The sequence below is a fragment of the Xenopus laevis genome, chromosome 3L (genome assembly GCF_017654675.1).
Source record: "Xenopus laevis strain J_2021 chromosome 3L, Xenopus_laevis_v10.1, whole genome shotgun sequence".
Taxonomy (NCBI): domain Eukaryota; kingdom Metazoa; phylum Chordata; class Amphibia; order Anura; family Pipidae; genus Xenopus; species Xenopus laevis.
In genome coordinates this window covers 6,404,131-6,416,907 of record NC_054375.1, presented here as the reverse complement: position 1 = coordinate 6,416,907, position 12,777 = coordinate 6,404,131, and the positions used below count along the sequence as shown (strand labels likewise).

At 44.9% G+C, this 12,777-nt stretch overlaps 1 protein-coding gene across 1 annotated transcript in view; it reads right to left on the bottom strand.

The window, feature by feature from the left end:
* syn3.L (synapsin III L homeolog) overlaps nucleotides 1–10,547 on the bottom strand; it is a 174,404-nt gene extending 163,857 nt beyond the window's left edge. Inside the window, exon 1 of the mRNA XM_018240835.2 lies at nucleotides 10,449–10,547. The gene's annotated coding sequence lies outside the window, so the exon portion shown is untranslated. The remainder of the gene's footprint in view (nucleotides 1–10,448) is intronic.
* Nucleotides 10,548–12,777: the final 2,230 nt, after the last annotated feature.

Below are 12,777 nucleotides of genomic sequence, written 5' to 3'. Positions count from 1 at the left end.
ACTGCCATCCCAGAATCAAGGTCCCTGCTTACCTTCTCATAAAAAGAAATTAAGTTAGTCTGGCAAGATCTATTACGCATAAAACCATGCTGGCACACACTTATAGTATATGAAGGGCTCTTGGCGTTGCAGTTGTACGCAGTTACATTGGTAAGGAAGGCGGTGAAGGGACTAAGTCATCACCCTTTTGGTCAGTGAATGGAGCCAAAATAATGTCTGATCAGGAGGAGCATTAGAAATAAGCAAGTTGATCAAACCACATACATATGTGAATGTATCTCAATAGATCATATGTTATTGCTGTATCTAGATTGCAAATAACTACAGAAACTTTGAGTAGGGTCTGAAACAAGGGAATGATAACCTCTATCAAATACTTGCTTAAGGGCAGGAACATCTAACCTGCAGCTCCCAGCATCCTCCAACCACCTGATTCCCCCCACCCCAAAATATATACATCAGTAAAGTGCCAGTACATGTAGTTACATAAGAACCTACTAAATATTACATTGTGTGCGTCAGTATAAATGTCTCACTGGATGACAAACGGGTTCAGACCCAGCTTGGTGCTGCACGAATGTGTCATTAATTTACTTTACAAAATGCAGAGAAGTCTCACGCTGCTGCTTGGATTCTGATACGACCATGGGAACAACCACTGAGAGCATTCCAATATATCCTATAAATTATATAAGGCCAAGGAGTGCACTATATCAAACAGACACAGAAACTGCACAACTGTAAATGTAATGATCTATAAACCCTATTATTCCTAGGAGACATATCTCAAATAACTCATATTATACTGCATGAGCTTCAGTTCAGATTCAGTGCCAAATACTGAATTGTACCTATGCTGCCATAGTTTTATGGGATCTCTCTCTACAGACTATGAGCAAACTTAGGGGCCTGTTCCTGCTGAATTGTGCTTAGTACAGGGGAATACCTATGCTGCCATAGTTCTATGAGATCTCTCTCTACAGACTATGAGCAAACTTATGGGACTGTTCCTGCTGAATTGTGCTTAGTACAAGGGAATACCTATGCTGCCATAGTTTTATGGGATCTCTCAGTACAGACTATGAGCAAACTTAGGGGCCTGTTCCTGCTGAATTGTGCTTAGTACAGGGGACTATGCTGCCATAGTTTTATGAGATCTCTCTGTACAGACTATGAGCAAACTTAGGGGCTGTTCCTGCTGAATTGTGCTTAGTACAGGGGAATACCTATGTTGTCATAGTTTTATGGGATCTCTCTCTACAGTATTTTGAGCAAACTTATGGGACTGTTCCTGCTGAATTGTGCTTATTACAGGGGAATACCTATGCTGCCATAGTTTTATGGGATCTCTCAGTACAGACTATGAGCAAACTTAGGGGCCTGTTCCTGCTGAATTGTGCTTAGTACAGGGAATACCTATGCTGCCATAGTTTTATGGGATCTCTCTGTACAGACTATGAGCAAACTTAGGGGGTTGTTCCTGCTGAATTGTGCTTAGTATAGGTAATACCTTTGTTTACACCCTGGTTCTTGCTAATGCTGTGTATTTTTTCAGCTGCCCCCCAGTAATTGTAAATCCTGTACCCCACTAAGTGGCAAAAATACCAGGGGAGCAGAGCCGAAGATGGGGCACAGGGGAACTGGGGATCCTGAGTATTCAGTGAAAAGAGTGGTTTGCAGATTTGGATCAAGACAGTCCAACATTTATTTACTTTTACTGGGGGGCATTGCCGGTTCCTCTGACCCCGGGAGGTTATAATGGAATAGCAAGTGGAGCCAGCGATGGTTTCATAGGAGCGAGGCAGTAAAACCAAGAAGCATATAATGTGCAGTCACTTCTCTAGCTGCAGCGCTGATGTATAGAAACCCAGCGGAGAGTAGTTTGTGTTATATAATTACTTCTTCTCAAGGCCCAACTCCATATCCATAAATCTCTCCTCTCTGTCCATCTCTATCTGGAGCCTCCTCCCATCCCAATACAACCGCTGACCTTTTTCAATTAAACACAATAACAAAGACTCCTCCAGTACAATGAGGCCCAGGCTCTGTCACTTATTTGCTGTTATTCCTTTTATTGCTGTGAATCAAAACAAATGTATGACTGTGCCGGCTTTGAACTAGGAACCTCCTGTTACCAACTGAAAGCAGCCAATAGGTTTCTGCTGAAATGGATTCTTTCCCCCCAAGGCAAGTCCACAGCCATAACTGCTCCCAATACCACCCCCCCATCTCACTGCCCACCTTCTCTACCTGCTTGCTTATCACTGCTTAGGCACATGTTGCCTACTTGTTAGGTCTGATCCTGCTTGTCCCTGTCCTGCTTCTTCACCAGTTCCATCCCACTCCAATCTGTCCTGCTTCTCCACCTGCTCCATCCCGCTCCAGTCTACCCTGCTTCTTCACCAGTTCCATCCCACTCCAATCTGTCCTGCTTCTCCACCTGCTCCATCCCGCTCCAGTCTACCCTGCTTCTTCACCAGTTCCATCCCACTCCAGTCTGTCCTGCTTCTCCATCTGCTCCATCCCCCTCCAGTCTGTCCTGCTTCTCCACCTGCTCATCCCACTCCTGTCTGTCCTGCTCTCCATCTGCTCCATCCCGCTCCAGTCTGTCCTGCTTCTCCACCTGCTCCATCCCACTCCAGTCTGTCCTGCTTCTCCACCTGCACCATCCTGCTCCAGTCTGTCCTGCTTCTCCACCTGCTCATCCCACTCCAGTCTGTCCTGCTCTCCATCTGCTCCATCCCACTCCAGTCTGTCCTGCTTCTCCACCTGCTCATCCCACTCCAGTCTGTCCTGCTTCTCCACCTGCTCCATCCCACTCCAGTCTGTCCTGCTTCTCCACCTACTCCATCCCACTCCAGTCTGCCCTGCTTCTCCACCTGCTCATCCCACTCCAGTCTGTCCTGCTCTCCATCTGCTCCATCCTGCTTCAGTCTGTCCTGCTTCTCCACCTGCTCCATCCCACTCCAGTCTGTCCTGCTTCTCCACCTGCTCCATCCCACTCCAGTCTGTCCTGCTTCTCCACCTGCTCCATCCCACTCCAGTCTGTCCTGCTTCTCCACCTGCTCCATCCCACTCCAGTCTGCCCTGCTTCTCCACCTGCACCATCCTGCTCCAGTCTGTCCTGCTTCTCCACCTGCTCATCCCACTCCAGTCTGTCCTGCTCTCCATCTGCTCCATCCCATTACAGTCTGTCCTGCTTCTCCACCTGATCCATCCCACTCCAGTCTGTCCTGCTTCTCCACCTGCACCATCCTGTTTCAGTCTGTCCTGCTTCTCCTCTGGCTCTATACACTCTTGTTCCTGATATTCAGCCTCACCCCTTTTCTAGTCCCTCATTGGTCCCAGAGACTAAACACCCTGAAATTCCTCTTCACTGCGGGTAGTGACACTATTGCTTTTTAAGTGGTTGAGTCGAGGCGATTCCCACTACCTGCAACGAAGAGAAAATATTGGGTGTCTCCAAAAGTCACGTATAACTGTCGTTGCAATTGAACCCCTATCTGTCAGTCTGTTAATATTCTCTATTCAGCTGAGACAGTGTAGCAGAATGTAATAATGTAGCACACTCCCATTAACAGATCTGGAGGGAACTGACTTTGGCTACATTGTTTCAAGAGGACAGAAATAATTAACTGTAAAAAAAAACAGATGAAAAGTGTAATTTATATTGGGAAGTTGCTTGGAATTACATTTTCATTTGGGTGAAGTTCCCCTTTAAGTTTCAGTTTGAGAGCCTGAGAGGGGGGGGGGGCAAATCTCTGTGTTCTGAAGATGTCGCTGATCAGCGTGACTCAAGCTGGCAATTTGATTCGACAGTTAACAATGAAATCTTTTTATAGAAGGTGCTAATGGAACAGCTGCCAAGTCCCAAAATGTCTCACGGATGCAGAAGAGAAGGAGAAAACAAGACAATTACCTTTAAAAAAAAAACAAAAAGCAAGTTACTGGGAATTCAGATCCTTCCAGATTCCATTTCAGTTGCCTCTTATTGGCCCCAGTGAGGTGCAGGCTATGCCTTCTATTGGCTGAAATCACCTCCATCCATTCAATAGGCTGGATTAGCAATGAAGCTGCTCTGCAAAAACAGGTTCATTATACCTGGAAGTGCCAATAGCAGAGTGAAAATGAGTAAATGTGCATGTGTTACGCTTCCCTGCAGATCGCTGCTGCTGCATGAGTTAGCGCATGGCCTGTGTTTGCATACTATATATTATTTTCAACCTCAGAACAGAATACATTACATTACATTTTTCAGCCTCAGGCCTGGAAGGCCCTTTATCCAGTCCTGCATATTATAATGGTGCAGCTGTCACTCATAATAATACAGACTGGCAGCTCATTCTTTGACATATAAGATTATTGCTATGGGCTTGGAGGTTGGGGGGAGTTGCACCACGTCCTCTACCCTCTGCTCCCCAATCACCCCGGGCTGCCACCCTATACATTCCCTCTGGCTTCCCAGACCATAGAAAGGCCACTGGGACCCCAAGTTATATTATAACACCAGAACATCTCAGATTTTAAAGGGCCAGAACCACGTCTTAAAACATGGTAAAATCTGTAGAACATTACAACATTCTCACAGGCCAACCAGAAATTTTCAACCTCCAAAGGTCTGGAATGACAAAGCCAATTCGATTCACAATCCAAATTTTAACAGTGATGAGATCTTAAAGGGAAACTACACCCCAAACAGATTCTTTATGCCTTATGGTCATCTTAAGAGACTTTCCGATTCGTTTCAGTGACTTCATCATGGTCTGTTTATCCATATTCTCTGCACTGCTGGTCCTGACTCCTGAAACAGCTGGCTGGTGAACAGAGCTGACTTTTGCTACATTGTTTCAAGTGTCAAAACTTGAAAGCAATAGACAAATGGTGTTTTCAGCTGGTTGGAGATGCCCTCTGTCGTGCCCTCGGATTCTGGTGAGTCACCCTTCCCCTCTCAAACCCATTTGGAGTATATATGGGTGCCCTTCCAGCAGATTTAGAATGATCATGTCACGATGCATTAAACTCCTAGTCTTCTTCACTTACGCAGCTCTCGCTTGATAGTCCACATCTTCCCTCTCGCTTGACCTTTTCTCTCTAATTTAATCCTGTTATCTCCCCTTTCCACAGAATATTCTCCCTTCAGCTCTCATTCTCTTATTCCTTTAATCTCTTCTTCCCTATAACCAGGGTTGGACTGGGCTGGCGGGAAACCGGGAAAAAATCCGGTGGGCCCACCGTCGACCCAGACCTGCACCCCCACTCTCGCCACTCTCACATGAGCATTTGGAGGTTGGGAGGGGGCCCTCGAGGACTGCCATGAGGGCCCCCAAGGCTCCAGTCCAACCCTGCTTATAACTGCCTTCTTCCTCCTCTCTATGCAAAGTCTCCTTCTTATTTCCCTTTTCTTAATAAATCAGGCTTAACTTGTCCTTTGCTGATTAACCCTTTACCCCCTGCCCAGGTTACAGCAAAACAATCCTGGATAAGTTGTTTATTGAGAGGGAGCAAACGACGGGTGTATAAATAGACTGGCACAACACACACAGATCACAGCTGGCATTAAACACCAACATACAAATAACCCTCAGAGGGAGATTTCTAGCGCCCCCTGGAAGGTAGGGAAGCAGCGCTATAGTGCAGCAGGGGTTAAGCTTCATGGGTAAATATACCCAACTGATATTTGATATAGTTATAAAAGAAGTAGGGACAGGCTCAGATTCGGGGAGATTAGTTGCCCGGTGATTTTTTGGGGGGGGACTAATCTCCCTGAACTGCCTCAATCTAAATCGCCTGAGGGATGGCACTCAGAGCAATCTGTTTTCTGAAGTCGCCCGAAGTTTCGCCTTGAGGCAACTTCGGAAAACGAAGCCCACTAATTGCCATCCCGCCGGCGATTTAAATTCTACCAGGTGGGAGGCAGTTCAGGGAGATTAGTAGCCCAATGACAAATCTCTGCGTTTTAGGGGCGACTAATCTCCCCAAATTGCCTCCCGCCAGCTAGAATATAAATTGCCGGCAGGGTGGCACTCACATCTCATCTTTTTCCGAAGTCGCCCGAAGTTTCACTCATGAGGCAACTTTGGAAAACGAAGTGCATCAATTGCCATCCCGCCGGTGATTTACATTGTAGCTGTAGGAAGGCAGTTTGGGGAGATTAGTCACCCTGAAGAAGAGGAGATTTGTCACTGGGCAACTAATCTCCGTGGAGTAACTAGATGCTACTGGGCCCCACAGCAAATTAATTTTAGGGCCCCCAACATTTCCAGAGGTTGTCCTGTTTTACCAATATATTGACATTTCTCATTAATTAGGGCCTCATAGGCCCCCTATACCTCCTGGGCCCCCCTGCAGCCGCAGGGTCTGCTTCCTCTGTAGTTACGCCCCTGAATCTCCACGATTCTGAGCATGTCTCTGCCCGTAGGGCAGGGGCACACAGGCAGATTCGGGGAGATTTAGTCGTCTGGCGACTAATCGCCTTCCGTCTGCTAAAACGAAAAATCTGCCACGAGTGCCATTGCGCTGGCGTTTTCTCATTATAGCAGGCGGAAGGCAGGGGGAAGGCAGTTTGGGGAGATTGTCGCCTTGAAGAAGAGGCGCCAGGTGACTAAATCTCCCCGAATCTGCCCGTGTGCCCCTGCCCTTGGACACAATCTGTCCCGTATTTACCAAGCCTTTATCTATTATTTATCTTTATCTATTTACAGAAGCATTGAGGGATAATGTGGTTACAGTGGAGGCTCAGGTTACACACACAGTAGTTATGGTGCTCTGCTTCAGCTTCGTTGCCTTATCTCTCCCCCTGTCACAGCTAAATCAAACAGGTAGTCGCAGGCAGCAGTGCAGAGAACTATTCCTATGTATATAATCTCTTCTCATCTATATCCCTGATTTTTATATTCCCCGTTTTCCCCCTCTTTCTCTCTGTTAAGATCAGTGGTGTAATAATTGGGGGGCTCAAAAGAACAGTAGGCCCAGTAAAGTCCTGTATTTTCATGCCTTTGCCCCGGACTGCTCTGTAGAAACAATCTGCTGCATGATGAAAGAGAAATCTGCAGGGGAGCATAATGCATCTACATTTACACATTAACATGGGCACTGACAGCCCTGGGATTTCCAAGTCTCTCCCCCATGTTAGAGCTGATGCGCCTCCCAGAAATCCTGCTCATTCCCTCTCACACCTCCCACCTTCTGATAACAAACTGTCAGCTCACCGTCAGCTCTTCCCTGGCACCGCTCTGCCCCTTGTCACACTGGGCCTGGCATCTGTGCAGATCATTTATATCAGGATCATCAGAATTAACTTGTCACTGCCTTTTAGGCTGCACACACACACGGCAGCTCAGGGGGGCGGGCTGGTTTTCAATGAAAATCAATAAGTGAGGCTTTTTCTGACACCTGCCCCCCCCCACTCTCTTTTGCCTAAATTATATCTCCCCCCCCCCTGTCAGTGCAGATCCTGAAGCAGTAAGTGTCATTATGTTAATTGTGTCCATAAGCTTCATGGTTGGTGGAGTTGTATGTCCTTATTTATATTCTTTTATATTCTATACCAATGTGTACTCTGTGCTGTTTGCTTTAACACAGAGTTATAGTACAGGGAGTAATATCAATAGAACAGTAATAGTACAGAAAGTAATAGTACAGAGGGTAATAGCACAGAGAGTGATAGTATATAGAGAAATAGTACAGAGAGTAATAATACAGAGTGCAACAGAACATAGAGTAATAGCACAGAGTTCAATAGCACAGAGAGTACTAATACAGAGAGTCATAATACAGAGTCATAGTACAGAGAGTAATAGAACCGAGAGTAAGAGTACATAAAGGCATAGTACAGAGAGTAATAGTACAGAAAGTCATAGTACAGAGTCATAGTACAGAGAGTAATAGTACAGAGAGTCAAAGTACAGAGGGTCAAAGTACAGAGGGTAATAGTACAGAGAGTAATAGTACAGAAAGTCATAGTACAGAGTCATAGTACAGAGAGTAATAGTACAGAGAGTAATAGTACATAAAGGCATAGTACAGAGAGTAATAGTACAGAGGGTCAAAGTACAGAGGGTAATAGTACAGAGAGTAATAGTACAGAAAGTCATAGTACAGAGTCATAGTACAGAGAGTAATAGTACAGAGAGTAATAGTACATAAAGGCATAGTACAGAGAGTAATAGTACAGAGGGTCAAAGTACAGAGGGTAATAGTACAGAGGGTAATAGTCGGTAGCATAACTAGATATTACTGGGCCCCACAGTAAATTATTTTTCAGGGCCCTATAATGTCTAGAGGGTGACCTGTTTTACCAATATTTATTGAAATTGTATATGAATTAGAGATCATGGGGCCCCTATACCTCCTTGACCCCCCTGCAGCCACATGGCCTGCTTCCTCTGTAGTTACACCCCTGGTAATAGTACAGAGAGTAATAGTACAGATAGGGGGTCACGCGTTGCAATAAATCAGACAGGGGGTTCTGCAAGGCCCTGGTCCCGGGTAAGTCCTGTTGGGCCACTGGGGGAAGGAGTGGCACTGACTTTGGCTAGAGTGCAGTGGGGGTACTGGCCTATAGGTCCACTTCTGAGGGGAGACCCAATGAACCCTGTTTGATATTGGATACAAGCATGGAGGAGCAACTAGACTGATGCACACATAAAATATCTGTCTGTCCCTTCCTAATTTCTGCTGATGTACTGCTGTTTCTGACTCTTGAAGCAATGTAGCAGTATCCAGCTGAATAACAGACCTTGCGAAGAAGCATGCTGGAGCAGAGCCCGGCTTCTGCTACTTTATTTTTGGAGTCAGAAGCAGCAGTGCAGAAAAGAACAAACAGATGCTGCTTTCAAATTCCACTGCAATTTACAAATGATGACCAACGTGAATTAACCGACGGCGGAAAAAAATTCAACTACTGGTCAGGTGACTCACACAGTGCCCCATGGGTAATATTTTGTATTCCATATCTTTGGCATATTTATTAGTACTGGACAAAGCTTATCAGTAGTAGACAAAGTAGAAAACATTACACATATATATATATATATATATATATATATATATATATATATATATATATATATATATATATATATATATATATATATATATATATATATATATATATATATATATATATAGTATAACTCATTAATCATGAAATTGTTCCCATTAAACCTTATTAGTCATCAGTTGTTCTGTCTGCACAGATGGTGGCGCTGTCCTTCTGTCGGCTATAAGAAAACAACCTTCCTGCGTAATGGTGAGTATAGGTACTGCAAGCTACAAATCTACAAATACGTCTGCCCGAAACAGCAGTGATGTACAGAGGGTTCCACTGAACCTGACCCAGCAGGCAACAGGTATGGCATCTATTAACCAGAAACCCATTATCCAGAAAGCTGCAAGTAGACTCAGCAAAGAATTCTTTTTTGAACAATTTCCTATTTTTTTTTTTATATTAACAAAACCATACCTTGCTATGAAGTGAGCTGCATAAATAAAACCGGCTTATTGGGTGGTGATTCAAATGACTGAAACCCCCATGGGACGGGCAACTAAATCTCTAGGTGAGCCCTTACCCTCACAAGTAAACTTCGGGCGACTTCGGAAATCGAATTGCTGCGAGTGCATTGGCGCAGGCGTTTTTTTTTCATTAAAGTCTGCGGAAGACAAGGGGAAGCAGTTTGGGGAGATTAGTCGCCCAAAAGAATAGGCGATTAGTCGCCGGGTGACTAAATCTCCCCGAATCTCCAGGTGTGCCCTTACCCTAAGAAGGAAATAGTGTGATCCCTAAATAACATTATCGGCAGGCTCCCTTCTATTCATATGGGCAGTAACTGGAGGTTCCGACTCAGTAGCGCACTGTTGCTTTTATTCAAACCAACCAATAAAAATGAGGCAGTATTATACAATGGAATACCTGCAAGTGCATGGGGAGGGCAATAAAGCACAGCAGAGAAAAAGATTAGCATAAAGGAGAAGGATCTGCAACCTGTGGCCCTTCTGCTGTTGTTGTTGAAATACAACTATACATCAGTTATTACACGGGGTTATTTGTCCTAAATAAAGATCATTTTCAGTGGTCCTAAAACCAGTCCTATAAATACAAACAGCGGAAGAGTTTCTACATGCAACAGTCAATCCACCTGTACCAGGCTCTGTATAGGGACCGGGCAACCACCTTATAATATCTCACTTGCCCAACAGAACCTGGTTCTGACCATACAGAGCTAAAACGTGAATTCCTATTGGACCTTTTCATTATTCTATTGCTTCCCAATAAGCACTAACTGTCAGCTGCAGCAGCAACATCCCCATCCCTCCTGGGTCCCCTGATGCCATGATGCAGAGAGCTGGGCACCATCTATTGGAGGGGGGTTCATTAGAACAATGGAGGGGCTGCCTAAAAAAAGAGGGGTCTCCCAATATCCATTTCATTCTCTGTTGTGGCCTCTTACCTTGTGTTGCTTCCTGGAAGATCAGACGGCAGTTGCGAATGTCTCTGCAGCCTCATCCAGCCTCCTCTCCCTGCATCACATTCGGCTGCTGTCTCTGCCTCTCCCACCTCACCCTGCCTCCCATTGGCTATCGTTAGGCAACGGCACCTCCCTCACTGATGCTCAGAAACGAGCAAAGGGGAAGATGCATAATTTAGTGAAACAACTGGTTGGTGATGGTGGTGGTTGGGGGGGGGATCAAATGTCATGCAAACAGGCAGTCAGATACCCAGACGTGTGTGTGAATGAGAATGAAGGAGTCATTGCTACAGTCACTGATAAATAGATTTTATTACAAAGGATGAATTTGTTTGCCTCGCCTGAGGTCAGGGCATCTGAGGCTTCTTGGGGATAGACAATATAATTCCACCTTGTATCAATATTTCCTTCCTGTAATGAACAGTATTACACCCCTGTATTTGTCTTTTATGGGACCAATAGAATCATAAAGGGCCTGTTTACCGCTATTCAATTTATTGTCTGGTCTCAAGTCATCCCCAGACATTTCTGTTCTGAATTATCAAGTGTCAATGTAACATTATTGTTAACATATTTGTGCAATTTATATAGGCCCATCAGAAACAAAACTCTGCAGGGTCAGCTTTCTAATGGAGGATGTAACGACCCTGCTATAGTTCCAGGGGTACCCAGGACACAAATAAGCACTCACCCCAAATCTCCCCCTAACTGACCTTCAGACTGGGCCCCCTTAGCTCATAACAAGGTTACAGATATATAGAAACATTGGGGTAACAGTCACCCTGCTATAGTTCCAGGGGTACCCAGGGTAAAAATAAGAACTTACCCCAAATCTCCCCCTAACCTTCAGACTGGGCCCCTTAGCTCATAACAAGGTTACAGATATATAGAAACATTGGGGTAACAGTCACCCTGCTATAGTTCCAGGGGTACCCAGGGCACAAATAAGCACTCACCCCAAATCTCCCCCTAACTGGCCTTCAGACTGGGCCCCCTTAGCTCATAACAAGGTTACAGATATATAGAAACATTGGGGTAACAGTCACCCTGCTATAGTTCCAGGGGTACCCAGGGTACAAATAATCACTCACCCCAAATCTCCCCCTAGCCTTCAGACTGGGCCCCCTTAGCTCATAACAAGGTTACAGATATATAGAAACATTGGGGTAACAGTCACCCTGCTATAGTTCCAGGGGTACCCAGGGGACAAATAAGCACTCACCCCAAATCTGGAATAAGGGGTACAATTTGGGCAGGAGAGGAAACATCACAGGTGGGAAACAAAATTAAAGAGTTCTATGGTACAGATGTTGGTGGGATCAGATTGTAAATTAATAAAAGGGGCAACATAAGGGGAAGCCACATAAACACAAGGATACACAAGGCAAATGGCGGATTTCCTTGGTTACAAGGTTGAAGTAACTTTCATTAAAGAGGAAATAAACCTTGATTAAACTTTAGAGTTCTCCCAAACATATAACCAAACATAAGTGCAAACCCAAAGCTACCAACTACCCCTGTAATTTGGGGGATAACGATCCAGTGCTGGGTTTTCTTATAACTTAATTCCTCTTTACTCAAAGGGGTAACATTAAATAAGGTCTCAGAAATGCCCAGAGTGGATTATTATCTCCCTAATGTCATGGGGTTGCACCAATGAGGAGGTGCTGTTCGGACCCCAGGGGGCTCTTACATAGCCTCACAGACTCATTGGCATATTAAAAGTGATGGATATATTATCCTAATTATTGTATATCATTATGTCTCATGTGGAGAGTCCTCTAATAAATTAAGGAGATCTCTGGATTTGCCTAAATGTTGCACAAAGGAGAATCTTAGGAATAACATGAATAGTAGGAAGGGTTAAAACATACTCTCCCTTGATAACGTGTGCTATGTACCCCCTCATTATACACAGCTTGTCCGTTCTTCACTTACGGGTTTCACAAGACAGACTGGGAACAGAGGGAGGGGGTTTCTATGGTAACCATAAAATCTAGTTCCAAATTTCCCAAGTTCTGGCCTTGGTACTTTAACAGTTTGAGAGCTGTGTAAGGAAAAGGTGCTATGAACCATGTAGAGCAGTGCACATGAATATTACCCATTGTTCTGTTCAGAGTCCAGTGCTGCCCAAAGGAGCACTCTATAGGCAGAAATCATACTGTGGGATAGCAGGTATAGTAGGGAGAGATGGTGCCTATAGTAACAGTGGGATAATAGTCTCTGGGAAGGGAGTGTGACTGTGGGATAGCAGGTATAGTAGGGAGAGATGTGTCTATAGTAACAGTGGATAATAGTCTCTGGGAAGGGA